Raw genomic sequence first — 17,678 nt, 5'->3', positions numbered from 1 at the left:
TGCATCTCCACACAATACTGTGTTTAAGAAGCAAAACAGTAGGCTTGTGACTATAAAACAAGTGGAGGAAGATGTCAGTCCTTCACAAGTGTTATTATGTGCGGATGCTGTTTTTCGGCTCAATAAACCACTGCCTGATCCTCATTAGAGAAAGGATCATCTCTGCTTTACTAGCTAAGTGATATCTTTTTTTATTTCTTGCTCAGGAGATCTCAAACAATGATAGAGCTGAGACCTACCTCTGCCCCGTAGTTTCCTAAACTTCTGAAAATTACTCTACACATTTATGGTGCCTCCCCTATGGGACGAAGTCTCTTGGGACCCACTTGTGTTGGCCAAACCAGAATAGGAACATAAAGCGTAGGATCCTACTAGTGTCCAGTTCTTCCAAAAAGATGGTTTGGTGCCCCATAAAGCCACCGCTTGTGTAGTCTTTCACAAATAAAGTGTGTTCTTGTGAAATCTGATGGACTGTAATCCTCTTTTGAGTAGTATATAAGGAGCTACTTGCAGACATGTCTGCTGTTTTTATAGGTCTGGCATTTGAGATGGCTTTAGCTGTTTCACTAGACTATCGTTTTCCCTCAAAATCATGCATAACATAAATACATAGTGGGGATTTTGATCAGTGGGCTTCATTCATTGATCTGTTAAATTGTGATTGACATTTTGCTTCTGTCCGGCACAGCATACAGCATGGGACAGTGGGTCAGCCCACTTTACCCATTGGCTCTTCTCATTTTGAGTGACTGCACAAAGCCTGTGCACATTGTGCACACCCACCTAAAATAGTCTTTTCAGTTGCAAAGCTGATACAAAGTGTTCTTTACTTTTATATTAACTTAAAACACCAGCTATTTATTTTGCCCACACTCTTTTTTAAAGTTTGTTATAAAGTGTTTAAGTGACATAGTAGCATTGTATGCAGCTACCTGCAGTTTGAGTGCTTGATTAGATGATTATTTATTCTTGTCTCCTTCACAAATATCATAAAATATGTAGGACAATTGAAAGGTTAGTTTAAAAAACATCACTAGTAAAATATCCACGTTGGTCAATGCTTTTTAAATATAAACTTTTGATTGCGAGCATAACGTACATTATTTAGGTCATAGCATATTTTCTTTTTTTTCTTGTTATATTTGGGGCATATGCTTGCCATAAATAAATTAACCAACAAATGTGTTTTATCTGTTGTCTTTGAGTCAGATAGATGGTTTCATAGACAAGTATTTAACTGGGATCTTTGTCCCTAATAAATGTTTGAAAGTCCATACATCAAGATATGTTGATGTCTGAAGCCAAGGACCCATCTTAATTACTGATGTTTCTAAACACTGATTGCTAAACAATCTCCTTTTTACAGTCAGCAATTTGATAGAGACTTCTAGCTGTGCATTCATTACCTTAGAATAATCCCCAGGCATCAGACTGTATCTGGAATTTTTACGTGAGCATTCCCCCTGCGTGCCGGTAGACGGCGTCGTTCAGGTCCACGTAACATCATCCGTGCTGGAAGTCACATGCGCAGTGCCTATATAGGCGCCACCCAAGCACGCTAATGTCTGTTCTTTTCTTTCTGCTCAGATCTGGAAAGAGCTACCCCCAGTCTTTTTTGACTGACCTTTTTTTTACTTTTTGGTTGAGACGTGTCTCCTGCTGCGTCGAGGATGTCAACTAGGAAAGCTGGATTAAAGCAGTGTGTTGCCTGTCACCAACCAATGTCGATGATGGACCAGCATTTGATGTGCCTCTGGTGTTTGGCGCACCACCACGACTCCAAGACCTGCGTTAATTGCTTCAGCATGCACCCCAAGGCATTGAGGGAGCTGTCCCAGCACGCTTACAATCTTTGTCAAGAGGAAGGTCCCGGGATTGGTGGCGGAGCCACAGCAAGTGCTCATTGTCACAGTCGTCATTATTGGGGTCGTTCCACAAACACAAGAAGAGCAAGAAGTCGAAGAGATCTTCGCCACGTTCGTTGAAGTCATCTTACGAGACTAGAGAATGTCGGGCATTTGAGGACTAGCTCTGTGGTGGAGTCTGTGCCGTCTCTGCGCCTCCCAACATTTCCAAGAGGCAGAGCAACCCCCTCCAAGTTATGTGAAATTTATGAGGCCATGCACCTCATATTTTGGTGGTCCGTCCCCGCTTTAGTGCCTTCAGGTCCCACAGGCTCAGGAGGGGCTCCTACTGGTCGTCCGCTGGCAGGTTTGCCCCTGACACTAATTTGCCTCTCTGGATCCGTAGATGTATTCAGAGTGGCGCCGGTCAAGCCACTTCGATGTTTCCCTATGCCAGCTCCAGTGCCCAAAACCCTGGAGCCACCGATGCCCCTGGGTGGCACCAACTCCATCATCCTCCCCCATCCCTATGGTCATCCCCCAAACCCAACGCGGAGCCAGACAGGTGTCATCCAACACCGGCACCAATGGGGGCCAGACTCCCCATGACGTAGCCAGCACCTTATTGCCAGGATAGGCCTGGATTAGGAGACGAATGTTGGGGGTCTGCAGGCTTTATGGATACCAGTTAGAGGAGCCCGTGGATAACTGCTATGGGGATCTGGTGGATGCCAGTGGTCTGGGCACCTTCCCCGACTCTGGCCTTGTCTCTCCTCCTACCATGGCTACGGAGGAAGGTGCATCATTCGCAATGGTGGTGTGGAGGGTGGCTGAGGTCCTAGACCATACGCTACCTTCAGAGGCAGTCAAGATGCCATTACTCCCATACAAGGAAGTCCTTACTGATGTCCTACTCTGGGCCTCATTCAGGCCCTGTACAGGGGCTCCTTTGCATAGGACAATTGCCCGCTGCCATCGCCCCACCCTAGGGGACCCCAATTTCCTCACCCAGTACCCCACCCCGAAGAGCTTGGTGGCCCAGTCCTCCACCTCCAAAATTCACTGTGGCGCACTCCCTACCACTCTACCAGACAGGAAATCCAAAAAGCTGGATAAGAGAATGTTATCTTCTGCCAGCCTGGCACTGTGGTAGGTGAACACTGCATGCCTCTTGGGCCAATACCTCTATACCAGCTGGGATTCGTTTTTGCAAGTCCTGCCTATGCTCTTGGAGAAGGCCCAAGCCATACTCTCTCAAGCAATTGCTGATGGGAGGGACACTGTCAAGTTTTCCATCCGATGTGGACTGGTTACGGCCGACTCGCTGGGTAGAGCACTTTACTCGACGGTGGCCCTTCGGCACCACACATGGCTTAGAACCACTGGCTTTTCCAGGAATATTCAAGCTTCACTCATGGATATGCCCTTTGATGGCTCTCGGTTGTTCGGAGAGAAGGCAGACTTTGCAAGCGCTTTAAGGATAGCAGAGCTGCGACCCGATCCTTGGACCGTTCCATGGACCCATGCCAACCCCGGACTGCCTTTCGTGGACCTCAGGAGGGGCTTCAAACCACGTTTTTACTCGCCCAGCCACCCGGTCAGTAATCCTCACAATAATTTAGTGGCCGAGAACGCAGTTCCACAGACCATGTGGGACAGGCTGCCAGAGTTGGAGCCAGTCCATCCATCACTCCCCTCCACCCAGCATTCAAAGCCTCCGACCCCCCTTTGGTATGCCCTCCAGCCATCATGAGCATCCAGTGGGGTGCAGGATAAGCCATCACCTGCACCACTAGAGGTCAATAACATCCGATCGTTGGGTTTTGCAGCTCATCCAAATGAGCTCCTCTTTCCCCTTTGTGACCACTCCCCACCTGTGCCACCTACTTACGACAAGCAGACAGATGGCCACCTTTCCTTGCTTCATCAGGAGGTGTTAGCTCTCTTGCCCAAGGGAGCTATAGAGAAAGTGCTGGCATCAGAAGTAGGTTGTGATTGCTATTCTTTCTACTTTCTGGTGCCCAAGAAGGATGGAGGGCTTTGTCCTATTTTAGGCCAGCACCTTTTCAATCTTTACCTGAAAAATGAGAAGTTCAAAATGCTCACGCTCGCACAAGTCCTGTCTGCCCTGGACCCAGAAATTGGGATGGTATCACTAGATTTGGGGGATACTTATTTTCACATCTCTGTCTTGCCTGCCCACAGGTGCTACCTGCAGTTCATGGTAAGCCAGGAGCACTTTCAGTTTTTCATGCTCCTCTTCAGCCTAACCACTGCCCCTCGGGTGTTCCCGAAAGTCATGGCAGTGGTTGCAGCTCATCTGCGGAGGTCAAGGATTCCAGTCTTTCCCTACGACAGCAATTGGCTGTGGAAAAAACCCTCAGCACTTGCTGGGGTTCACTAAAAGTGTCCACCTGACTCCCGCTCAGAAGCTCCCTTTCATTGGAGCTGTTCTGGACACGGTGCAGTTTCGGGACTATCCTTCCGAGCAGCAAATTCAGTCTATGCTACAGATGTTTCAGCCTCTATCCTGGATTTCGGTGAGTCTAACTGTGAGCCTCCTGCATCCTTCTTGTGACACATGCTGCTGGCATATGAGTGCTCTGCAGTGGGACCTGAAATTCCAGTGGCCACCGTATCAGGGGAACCTCTCCAACATGGTCCAGATCTTGAAGGGAAACGCAAAAGACCTGCAGTGGTGACTAATGAACCGCTATTAGGTCAGTGACAGACCCCTTCCCCAGGCAGAGCTGACTGTGGTGCTGGGTCGGCCATTTGGGAGAGGTGAAGATCAGAGGAATCCAGACTCCACATCATCCTGTTGGAGCTCCGAGCGATCCGACTGGCATTGAAGGCCTTTCTTTCTTCAGTTAAGAGAAGGCAGGCTCAGGTGCTCACAGACGACACCACCACCATGTGGTATTACAACAAACAAGGAGGGGTGATGTTTCAGCCACGTCCAGAGGTGCAGAGCTCTTGACGCTTTTTCGAGAGGTCTGCGCCTCTGGCTGGAACATCAGGGCATCTCCCTGTGGTTTAACACCTGGCAGTTTCTCTGAAATCTAGAGCACACAAACTCAACTGTTGATGCCCAGCAGATCACATATGGCGTCTCCATCCAGAGGTGGCACAAGGTCTCTGGTTGGATTTGTTCGCCTCCATCAAAAATGCGCAACATGTGCAGGTTTGAGCGCTGGTGTTTCCACGGCGGCTCTCGCTTGGAGTCTCTTTTAGTCTTGAGGGGAGCTCAGGCCTCCTGTACTCCTTTCTGACAGTACCTTTCTTGCCCAGAGTTATCAAAGTTCAGGGACGAGTGGGCACAAGTTGGTCTGGTGGCTCCGGATTGGGCATGGAGAGTCTGGTGTCCTGAGCTGTTGAGCATGTACAGGGGTACTCTGATCAGGCTGCCTTTTCGGGAGGATTGTCTGTCGCAGCGACAGGGCAGGGTTCTGCACCCGAACCTGACAACACTTCACCTTCATGCATGGAGATTGAGCAGCGACAGTTAACAGCTTTCAATCTCCCACCCAAAGTCTGCAATGTTAGCTTGCCCGCCAGCTGTCCCTCCACCCAGACAGTAAAACTCTGCTGTTGCAGCGAGTTTGTGGCACGGTGCACAGATTTACCCCCTGTTGGCACCCATTTCCCAAGTTCTTTTGTTAATTCATAATCTAGCCCAGCAGTGTTCTGCTTTGGGCACCTTAAAAGGCTAACTTTCTGCTATCTCATCATTTCTGCAGTTGCCAGATCAGCCATCCCTGTTCAGGTCCCCCACTGTACATATGTTTTTGAAAGGTCTCAAACACGTTCCCACCTTCACCCTTCATTATGCCTCAGTGGGACCTCAATTTAGTCCTGGATTTTCTGGTTTGCATTCCTCGAAACTTAACACAACTGCTCTATCAGGCTCCTCTTTATAAAAACGGCCTTCCAAGTAGCAAAAACATCTGCCCGGATGGTCAGTGATCTACATACTTTTCCATCTTTGGCTCCATACCTTAACATCTACCCAGACAAGCTGGTTCTTCAGACTATAGCATCCTTCCTACCGAAGGTGGTCACTCCTTTTCATGTAGACCAGTCCATCATCCTACCTACTTTTTATGCTCCACCTCACCCCCTCTAAAGAAGAGGAGAGATTCAAACGCCTGGACCCAAAAATAGCATGGTCATTCAACCTGACGCACAAAAGAGTTCCAGGTGGACGATCAATTCTTTTTGGGAGATGTCGGAGCCAAAAACAGAACAGCGGAGCAGAAATGGACCATCTCACGATGGATAGTGCTCAGCATCAAGATTTGCTACTCATTGGCCAAAAAGCACACTCCTGATTGTTTGCACGCTCATTCTACCAGTGTCAAGGCTACGACCACTGCGTTAGCTCCCAGAGTACCTGTCCTGGATATCTGTCAGTCAACAACGTAGGCTTCCCTACACATGTTTACTACACAAACCTGTGTTAACAGTCAGGTCTATCAAGACAGGCATTTTGTCAGTTGGGTTCTATAGGATTTTCTAGTATAATCCGTGTAGCAGCCCCACTTCCGGGGAGGTATTGCTTAGGTGTCTATTCTAAGGTAAGGAATCTGCAGCGAGAAGTCTTTATCAGATGGACCAGTTACTTAACTTCGGTTACACATTGTCTGGTAGAGACTCTAGCTGCAGATTTCTTTCTTACCTACCTATCCTCCAATTCTCCCTGCTCTGCGAATGGATTCAGAGTGAAGGCCTGTTCCACTTTCGAGGGCCCTAGTTAGATGCATCAGTAGTTCTTGTTCTTTGTGGCTCCAAGCTACTGGCCTGGAAAGTTGCAAAAAGAAACTGATGTCGGTGCGCAGGGGTGGCACCTATATAGGCATGGGGCACATCACTTCCGGTGTGGACACCGCCGCCAAACGGAGCCAAACGACGCCACCTACTGGCGCGTAGGGGTAGTCCTCGTGACAAATGTCTGAATCCAGTACGACGCCTGGGGACTATTCTAAGGCAGTGATACTCAAAGTACATTCCGCGGGCCGCTTGCGGCCCTCCTGACCTTCACAGGCACCCCCCTGGTGAACAGCAGTACAGGGCGGCTGTTTACTTAATAGAGCACTAACTTTCAGAAAGATGGTAAATAAACAGACAAGCGTTTATATACAATATTACTGAAGGAAAAGAAAAGAAGCAAAAAAAGGCATCCTTCACCACTTTCAGAACACATTAAATTTTAAGACCTCTTGGAACAAACGTGTATAAAAATGACAGTCTCTTTACAATTCAAGATGTTTTTTGATTAACACGCAGAAGCATTTCACCTTAGCACATAAGATTATATCAGTGCATTGAGAAGTATTTTTTTGAAAGTGATAGTTTTAAAAAATGAACGTAGAAACATTCATGCCTCCTCCCACATGGACAACAATGCTAATAGTGAACTAAGAGGCAAGTCACTTGTCCTGTCGAACCCTCTGGGTAGCTTGGGTCCTTACTATACATGGACAACATGATAGTTTATCAAATCAAACACAATATAAGGTTTTGTACTATACATATCCTGAACACGGATATTTCAAGGCGCTCTTACATGTGAAATAAAGAAAAGGGAGGCAAAGTGAAATTAAACAATTGCCTTGGGTCACACAATTTAGTCAAGTGGGGAAGCTGGAATTTATCATATGTTTTTTTGGTTTGCTATTGTGAAATTCTATTTCATTCCAATTCAATAACGAAGTTACTTCTTATTTATACACTTGACTCTCCTGAGGTAGTGATAGCGGGTAGAGAAGGCTGGTAAAGGGATAGCGATTTAGATCCTGCTTAGCTGTTTTGTCAAGTCTATGACTCTTCTAGAGACTAGGGTATTCATTTAGAGGACATATGGACTGACACCCTCAAAATAACTACATGGCTCACTGACCACACTATGTACATGCTTCACTTCCCCAACACCCACCTTACACCCCCATCCCGCAAAGCCCCACTCCACTGTCATCAATGTGGCCCTCTGGCACACCACAGACCATATGTTGTGGTCCCTGGGAAAATCTATGGTAGCACCCATGTTCTAAGGTAAGGAATCTGCCGCTAGAAAGATTCTCTACCAAGTAAAGCGTTACCAAAAGGTAAGTAACTCGTTCATTGCTCCCAAAACTGAGAGTGCCACTGTGTATCCTTGGCCTCTGGACTTTTGCTGTGAATCCTACTATCAGATGCGTCACAATATGTTCTGTGAAAAGCAAAAAAGGGCAATTACTCGGGGCTGCATTCGAGTCCACTTTTTTTTTTCACCATGCAACCTCAGACAGGAACCAGCCTTTTGCAAATCATCCTTGGTCCTGCTCCCTTGGGAACAGTCCAGCCAGAAAAGCCACGCCAGATTCCCTCTGAATGGGAATACAACCCCTAAGACCAGTTTCGGCCTCTGGGCCTAGTCCATGAGGTGCACCTTCAGTCCCATAGCACAGTGGGCCCATATCCGTTGTGCTTAGGTGTCACACTAATCAAAAAAAGTGAGGAATTGAATGTTAGAATTTGTCTCAGCCAATGGTAGCTACTCAGGACTGCATTCGAGTCCGTCTTTTCTTTTTACCCAACTGCCCCATTCTAGAGGAACCATCTATTTACAGAATAATGCTGTATAATTTCTGGCTCAAAGATTTGCTTCTGCCGATATTAGTCTGTCAGTCAATGTTCTCGCTGATGAGATGTGTAGCCTTGAAAGCTAGATGTTCAGTGCAAACCTTTTTTTCCCTACTTAGTGCAGAATAGAACCTTGAGCTGGCAGTGAAAGTCTTTGGCCACAATTGTGTTTTCTTTCTTTAGCGTGGTGCATTGGACTCTAAAAGTATTATGTCCTTTGAAGCTGTCAGAGTTCGCTTTAGAAATAACGTTGTATTCAAAGATTGCTTTTAGGACCCCAGTATGACCTTGCATCCAATGAAAAGCGTGGCATGTACATTTTAAAATACTATATGACTACCTGACATTTCAGATTCACAAATCTACCTTAGGGGGCTTCAAACTAGAGCACTAATTGAAATTCTCAGTCCAGGCATTGGCCCTGACTCCGACGCGTTGCCAAAATACTAAATAAAATCCTACCTCACTGGCGGGATGAAATAATATGCACTCACATAAACATATGCCTGGCACTGATCAACAAAGAATTGTACTGCAGCACAGGCATTGCATGTAAACAAATAGTCTAATTTGTCGAATGTAAATCACCCTTTTCTGGGCCGGAGTCAAGTTTCTTACTGCGGTTTGTGGCCTTGCAATTTACTGACTGGTCTAAAGGATTCTGACTTACATGAGCTCTTGTTTTTAGAAAAGCTGTGGTCTGAATTGAAAGCATACAGTTATTAGGTTGAGCAAGGTGCAGCTTTAATAGTCTTGCCAGCTTCATGTAATCAAAATATTTCACAAATAAAAAAAGAATGAATACATGGTTACATACATAGATGTGCTAACAGCAGCGTCCTCACCTCGTGAATCTCCACAGGCACCATACCAGGTCGAGAAAAGTAGAAATCTCTCTCTTGCACCAGTAGGTGGCACCATGGCTACAATTCAATGCTAGTACCTCCCTGGATGTCATATCACAAAGCGGTAAATGCCACCACCACCACAGCTCTCTCACCTCAGCTACTTTTTTTTCACACCCATTGACGCAGATCTGTATTTGCTATACATTTAAATTTTTCCAAAACTATTGTTTTGCATTGCTTTTAGTGCATTGTCACTGAGAAAGTGGTCAGGCCGCTGCTGCAGCTCTTTAGACTGCACAACACATGCCCTCGAAGTTTGGACCCAGTGCATGCCTCCAGGCTCTTTTCCGGTCATGGCTTCTTGCCTTCGACATCTCCTGAGGACCAAATGGGCACCTCTTTCACATCTAGAGACCACAGTACCTCATCAGGTCCTGTTCCTGGAGTAGACGAGAAGTGACTGCTTGCTCAATGAAGTCTTTTCATTCCAAGTGCAGAACATATCGAACAGGGGACTCGTCTTAATTGTCACTCCTGGTCGTGGAACAGGTCTTCTGCTAGGCACTCCTATTTCCCGACTCCGAACTTGACATAATGTTTGAAACTGCCATCGGCTAATGGGATTATATTTCAGCGGACAGGATATCCGTTACCGTTGTGACAGAGTAACCCATCCGCCAAGATCTAAATCAGGCCCTATATACTGTCCTCCTCCAGCTCCCCTTGGTGTGCCTTCGGGCCCTAAAGCTCGGACTAAAGGTTTGATCTTGCCTCTATCGGCAGCTTCTGCCCTTGTGCTGTCGTCCTCGCTCCTACTTCTGATGCTGTTCCGACATCGACAGCCTCAATTTTGTCACTGAAGGCCTTGCCACTTTCTGCTGTGTCAGCACTGATACCGACATCTATGGCTCTAACTCTGTTTTCAGAATTGTCCAGGGTGAGACTGATTTTGGACGTGGCAAAGGTGTTACTTGGGCCGCTTAAAACCCCTTGCTTTAGCTACACTCAATGGCTTTCATATACAGAAGGTCGGTAGTGAGGCACAGTCACTTCATTCTTATTCAGAATCTGAAGAGGGCTCCTTTTTTGGGGCTCCAGTACACCACTCCTCTGCTTGTTCTAAGGTTGTCTCTGATTGTCTGTCAGTTGGGCCTTCAGAGGATTTTCTGTTTTTTAAGACGTTCTTGGACAAGGCAATGTAATTCCTAGAATTCCCAATGCCAATTACGGAGATTAAGACAAACATTTTGCATATTCGTGTCCCTGTTGCCTTTTAATGAAGCACTGTTGGACTTAGTTATGCCTGGCTGGGTTTTGTCAGCTTGTACGCAGGCCCTCTGTTGTCAAGTGGCTTGTTGTTATTGCCTGCCTCCAGAAGACCATTCATTTCTGTCTTCTGGCACCTCAGGGTCTAGGGCTGGTAGACCCTGCTTTTTACAGGATTCACTACAGACCCCTTCTGCTACGCCCTGTCTGACAGAGTTTTAGTGGATTGAGACAGTAATGAAGACGTTGTTTGTGTTCAGGGAACCTGGCCCTTTGCTCCTGCAATTCTGTGCGTCCAATGGCATGTTATTCCCAAGCTCTTCAGGAGATGCCACAGATGGTGGTTCCCCTTCTGCCTAACCATGTGAGAGGATACTTCGCTGAAGTATCAGGAAAGCTTTGGACCCACTAGACAACCTTTTAGGTATGTTGGTTGTAGGAAACTGGCTCTATATATACTACACCAAAATGAGGTATAGTGTGTATAGAATCCAAGTGACCCCAGAGGTAGGCAGAGGTTAAAGTTAGATAGAACCTTACTCTCTATTTGTGGTAGAGTAGTTGAGCAGTAAGGCAGTATCAGAGGACAGTGTTAAGCATTTGATGTACACCCTCAGTCAGCAAATTAATTCACACACTCAAGAACTAAACTCTAGGCCAATTGTTTTTGTATAACAAATATACTGTTGTTTTATTTTTGTAACCAAGCAAGCCTGGCACAGGTAAACATTAAATGCTTTTTGGTAATAAGTTGCTTAATATAGAACAGTTTGAAAATGCAATAGAAATTGTACTTTGTTTCATTTACTGGGGATGCAGTAGGTTGCAACACTTAGCAATTACAGTACATTGAAATGATTAGGCTTTTTCAGTAAATTACAGGTAAGTTACTTTTTACGTTACTTTTCTAAGTGCTGGATACCTAGATTCAACACTGGGACATTTCCTGCAAACAGGTAAGTAAATAGGTTTTGGTTATTTGTACGATTTTTAAAGAATATTTTTAGATTTCAAAACTCCACACTTGGAAACTTTTTAGAAGAAAATTGTCAATGTTATCCTATGGAGGAAAAACAGGTTATCGTTTCACAGGTAAGTAATCGACTGTGGGAGTTAAGGTTCTGGGGTTGGACTCCGAGGTCCCCCAGGGTCAGTGATGCACTGTTGTTGCACCCTCAACGGCACTAGGGCGGCTGGGTGCAGAGTGTTGAGGCCCAATGTTATCCAATGGGAGATAGGGTGCCTCCAGTTGGTGGCTGCTAGCAAGCAGGCCACTGGGTTGTGGGAGCAAAGCTCCTAGGATTTAGGTCAGGGCAAATGGGGACACAAAGTAGCACAAGAGGTGCACCCTCAGTGACACTGGGGCGTTCGGGTGCAGAGTGCTGTTTCCACGTTGGGCGAACTGTTGTTTTCTATGAAGAACCTCCGGTTTGCTAAAGCACTGCAGGCAGGGAGACAAAGGACTTCTGGGTACGACCACCACTTGTAGAGGTAAGTTGGGAAGTTAAGGGTTGGTTTGGGCACACAAGAACGTGGGGCGTCTTGTGCAGTGGTGCCTTTTGGGCTCGGATCTTCTAACCAGCTGCAGGCGTCGGCTGAAGGCTTGAGGCAGGCCAGGGGTCACCAGATCTCGGATCAGGATCACCGGGGTGACCTCCTCCTGGTGTTTTTCCACTCAAGCTCGGGCCGGGTTCGGCAGGTGCAGAGTGGGCTGTATTCGCGGCCTCCGGCTGCAGCCAGAGGTTACTGTTGAACAAATCCAGTGTTCATGGGAGAAGCAGTTTTTGGAAGTGAAGGCAGGCAGGTCCTCCAGGCTTTTCGAGGTTGCTGGCTGCAGGACACACGGGGATTTCGCAGGAGGAGGTTCGAGGTTAGACAGGCCTGTAGGGCTGGGGCCAAGTCAGTGGGCGTCTTCCTCTTGTTAGCTAGCTGCACGGCTGTTCGATCCTTCTTCTTCTTTTCTTCTTGTCATTTCTGGATCTGAGGAAGCAAGGTTCAGGGTGCCTCCTAAATACTAGATTTAGCCTGTCCCTGGTTTGTTGGGTCCCCCCATCCTCAAGATGGCGGGGACTCAGAGTTGTGCTTCACCTCGACTCCCCCACCTGAGGGGTGGAGTTAGCAGAGGTGGGCACACCTCTTTCCCTCACTTGTTTTTCCCGCCGGCTCTCCCGCCCACAGTGGGGGGTAGAACCAGTGGGGACCAGTTGCTGAAAGCAGCAAATAGTCTGGGGAGGCTCACAAAGGCAGTATGCCTTTGAAACTTCCCCTTCGTGAACCCTGCCCATCCTGGGGGAGGAGGCTTGGCACCTCGTCCAAGGATGTACATTGTTTCAGGCCCCTGAGAGCAGCAGGCTCTCGACCCAGGGGTCCAGAAACATGTCTGTTGTTGGCAGCCTAAGTAGCCACTCAGTTAGGTCACTAGAAGTTGGTCGAGTTTCAGGGGGCATCTCTAAGATGCCCTCTGTTGTGCATTTTACATAAGATCCCACACTGGCATCAGTGTGGGTTTAATGTGCTGAGAAGTTTGATACCAAACTTCCCAGTTTTCAGTGGAGCCATTATGGTGTTGTGGAGTTCTTAATGACAAACTCCCAGCACCATATACTCTTGATGGCAGCACTGCACTTACAATGCCCAAGAATGGACTTGGGGGGAGGAGGAGCCCAGCGCGCAACCAAGATGGCCGCGTAGGTGCGAGGCTCCCGAGGACCTCCGCAACCTCCTACATCTATCCTGTATTTATCCTGCCTCGGTTGAGGGGACTGTGTTGGTGAGCCTGAGCTGAGGTGGTACCCGTTTCCCGTTCTCAAATCGGACCTCGGGTGCCGGAGTGAGCACCGATTGAAGTTTGCGGCCTTCTCCTCGCCGGACCCCGGATTTGCGCTGAGGGGTGACCTGGTGTCAAAGTTAACAACAACGGCGGGCTGGGCCTGGTGGGTCGCGTACCCCGCACTTTCGCTTTCACTTTCGCACCCCTTCTCTGCGAGTGAGATCTCGGAGCTCTTTGCGTTGGTGTGGCCTCGCTGGGGGACCCTGCCTGCCTGCCAGCTGTGACCCACCCCGCCGATCTGGGGTGGCCCCCCTCGGAGCTTGTGGCCCTGATTACCTGCCCTCTACGGCGTCGCTGGTGCGAGTGTGAGAACGGTGGCGATGGCCACGAAACAAGATGGAGATCGATCAAAGACCAAGTCGACCCGGCGTGGCGCCGCACCCCAGTCCAACATCATGGACCGCTATACCCTTCAGAGGGGATCTCCTGGCGGACCGCACAAGTCCTCTGAGGGCCCTTCTGATGCTCCGGACTTGCCCACGGATCTGACTCTGCAAGACGTCATGGGCGCCATTGCCGAGATGAAGGCCTCGGTGGGCCAGCGGTTCGATACCCTGGCACATAAGATCGACGCGGTCCTTGTGGATGTTGGCCTGGTGAGGGCTGATCTCTCTAAGACCAACGAGCGGGTTGATTCTTTGGCCCACACCGCATCGGGCCTCACGACTGAGGTGGCGGCCCTACAAACGGAGGTGCGCCGACTTCGTCAGGCGAGTGCGCTTATGGATCGGCGCCTTGAGGATTCCGAGAGTCGGGCCCGGAGGAACAACATCCGCATCATCGGGGTGCCCGAGGGACGGGAGGAAGCGGCGGCGGATCTATTTGTGGAAGACCTGATCGCTACCCATCTCCAGCCTCGGGGACTGAGTAAATTCTTTGCCGTGGAGAGGGCCCACAGAGTTCCCGGGGGAAGGCCAAAGGTCGGAGCCCCTCCGCGACCTCTCATTGCCCGGATTTTTAACTTTCGGGACAGGGACGCGATCTTGCAAGCCTCCAGACTGCAAGGGCCGATTAAGCTGGAAAATATGGAGGTGAACTTTTACCCTGATTTTACCCAAGCGGTCCAAAAGCAGAGACTGAGCTTCCTGGGCGTTAAGCGCCGACTTCGGGACATGAACCTAAAATATGCCATGCTCTTCCCGGCCAAGCTGCGAGTGGAGGTGGATGGTCGCACGCACTTTTTTGATCGTCCCGAAGCAGCCGGGGACTGGCTGGATACTCTGTCGGGGGATCGTGGTCGGGATGGCGGGGGGGGGGGGGCGGCGGGTGGAAACGGCCCACTGGATCGGGACTGAGGGGTTGATATTGGTCCTCACTCTGGACGACTATGATGCCACTTTCGACTAAGCTTCTGTCTTTGTTCTTTCCTCTCCCATGGAGGTTGTGAGGGGTCTGGAAGGGGTACTCTTTCCTCCTCTAGGGGGTCTAGCTAGTTTCATTACATAGGGGCGACAGGCACACTGCAAGTTGGGGGGGCTGTCCGGGCTCATGCAGGGGTGCAGGGAGGGGGGAGTTTTGTTGGGGCGGGTGGGTTGGGGTGGGGTGCTGTTCGTTTACACCACAAGGCAAATGTATCATTGTGTTATCTTTAAAGTGCTCTCTGGGGGACAAGTGATGGCTTCTGTTTATAATGGGGGGTAGGGAACTGAGTTTGTTGTCCTGGAATGTTAATGGACTGGGGGACAGGATAAAGCGAGGTGTGGTCCTGCAGTTCTTGAAGCGAATTTCGCCCGATATAGTTTTTCTGCAGGAGACACACCTCATTGGCAACTCCTTTCGTGCTATGAATGGACGGGGCTACCGCCTTGTGGCCCATTCGGGCTTCACGTCTGGTTCAAGGGGTGTGGGCATTCTGGTTAAGAACTCGCTCCCGTTGGAGATTGATGAGGTGCTCCATGACGACAGGGGACGCTACACGGTTTTGGTGGGCAGAATGGAGGGCAGAGTGGTCGTTTTTGTGTCAGTATATGTCCCGCCGGGGCTGCAGACGACTACCTTTGCGGGCCTGGGGCGCCTCCTCCTTGGCCTTCCGGAGGGGATTCTAGTGGTGGGGGGGGATTTTAATGCTGTGGTTTCCGGAACTGTGGACCGTCACCCCCCTAGGGATCTCCCCCGGGCTCAGGCGTGGTTGCCTGGCCTCTTGGATACCTTGGGGCTGGTGGATTGTTGGCGCTTGAAACATCCCACGCAGCTCCAGTATACCTTCCACTCCGGGGTTCATGGTAGCCTTTCACGGCTAGATTATGTCCTGGTTCCGGCGGCTCATGTGGGGAGGGTGGGAGAGGTGAGCCATTTGGCACGGGGTATCTCGGACCACTCCCCGCTCTTGTTGCGCTTTGATATTCTTCCGAGGGGAGAGGGTAGGGTGGTCCCGATTAATCCCTGGTACCTGCGTGACCCCACCATCCGCGCGGAGTTGGTTAAATCCCTTAAGCGCTACTTTGACGAGAATATGGGGTCTGTGTCGTCGGCGGTCTCACTGTGGGAGGCGTTCAAGACGGTGCTCCGAGGAGAGGCCCTGTCCCTTATTTCCCACACCCGGAGGCGCGAGCAGGAGGAGGTGACCCGTGTTGAAGCTGAGATAACAGAGTTGGAGGGGGATCTAGAATGTGGGGTGACGGATAACAAATTACATGTTCTTCGACTCAAGCAAGCGGCCTATAAGGCCCTCGTCACGGAGGCGGCCAGGGGCCTCAGTAGAGAGCAACAGGGGAGACTGTATGATGTGGGTGATAAGGCTGGTAAATTGCTTGCGTGGCTGGACAAAAAGGAGAGAGCGAGTCGAGTTGTCCCTTTGATTGAGAAACAGGATGGTGTGTGTGTCACTGACCCGGAAGAAATTGTTTCTTGCTTTGCAGACTATTTCCGTGGGGTGTATTCCCCGGTGTCCTCCCGCTCTGAAGAGGATTCCCATGCCCTGCTCAGAGATATCGCGCTGCCTTCCCTTTCGGAGGAGGACAGAGTGTCGTTGGACGCCGCTCCAACTTCTGACGAAATTGCCCTCGCCATACGCTCGGTCGCTTCCGGCAAGGCCATGGGTCCTAATGGTCTTCCCATCGAGTTGTATAAGTTGCGACCGGATACGCTGGCACCACATCTCCGTGCTATGTTCCTTGCGGCCCACTCGACGGGTTCCCTCCCGCTAGACCAGCGTCTGGCTACAATTGTGGTTATCCACAAGGAGGGGAGGCCGCGGGACCGAGTCACATCCTATCGGCCCATTTCGCTATTGAATGCTGAGCCCAAAATTCTTGCCAAAGTGTTGGCCAATCGGCTGGTTGGCGTAGTGTGTGACTTGATTCACCAAGATCAGTCCGGCTTCATCCCCCATCGCAACACAGCGCTTAACCTGCGGCGTTTGCATGGGGTGCTCGCACGTGTCCCGTACATACGGGAGCCGACCATCTTGGCGTCCTTGGACGCCACTATGGCGTTTGACACACTGGAATGGCCATATATTTGGGCGACGCTCGCGAAATTTGGGTTTGGCCCTGGGTTTATCAGTTGGGTTAAATTGTTGTACTCTGGCCCGCTGGCACAGGTGGCCGTGAACGGTAGAGTATCGGCTCCATTCGAGCTGGGCAGAGGCACGCGGCAGGGCTGCCCGTTATCGCCACTCCTTTTCGCGCTCGCCTTGGAGCCCCTGGCGGAGTGGCTGCGGTGGGAACCTTCTATTCGTGGTCTCCGCTGGACCCCCGAGTATGAGGACCGCGTATCTCTCTACGCTGACGATATTCTCCTATACCTGGCTTCCCCACGTAAGTCATTGATAGTACTGGTTGATGTATTGCATTCATTTGGCCTTAACTCCGGCCTTGTCATCAACTGGGCTAAATCGTGCGTCTATGTTCTCTCTGGGGAGGAACCTATCCTTCCGCGGGGCTGTCCTATCCAGATCGCCCCACGGGGATTTCGGTACCTGGGGGTCTTCATTACCCTGGATGCGGAGGCCCGATATAGTCAGAACTTGCTTCCCCCCCTCCAGCGCCTGAAGGAGGATGTCGCACGTTGGAGGCGCTTGCCGCTCGGCCGGGCGGCATTGTTTAAGATGATGTCGCTGCCGCGTTTGCTGTACGCTCTGCAGAACACAATGGACGTCGTCCCGGCGCGCTACTTCCGTGAAGTAGAGAGTTTGCAGCGCCGCCTGTTCTGGGAGGGGAGGCCGCGTATCGCTCTGGCGAAGCTGACGCTCCCGTGGTATGACGGGGGGATTGCCCTCCCGGATATCAAGCGGTATTATTGGGCCTCCCAGCTGGCTGCGATTAATCA

The 17,678-nt window shown here is 49.8% G+C and overlaps 1 protein-coding gene across 1 annotated transcript in view; it reads left to right on the top strand.

Annotated features, from left to right (window-relative positions):
* POLR1E (RNA polymerase I subunit E) overlaps positions 1-17,678 on the top strand; it is a 118,373-nt gene that overhangs the window by 83,816 nt on the left and 16,879 nt on the right. The window lies entirely within an intron of this gene.

The sequence above is a fragment of the Triturus cristatus genome, chromosome 2_2 (assembly GCF_964204655.1).
Source record: "Triturus cristatus chromosome 2_2, aTriCri1.1, whole genome shotgun sequence".
Classification (NCBI taxonomy): Eukaryota; Metazoa; Chordata; class Amphibia; order Caudata; family Salamandridae; genus Triturus; species Triturus cristatus.
The sequence above is the reverse complement of the archived record's forward strand: the minus strand, read 5'-3'. Positions and strand labels throughout refer to the sequence as shown.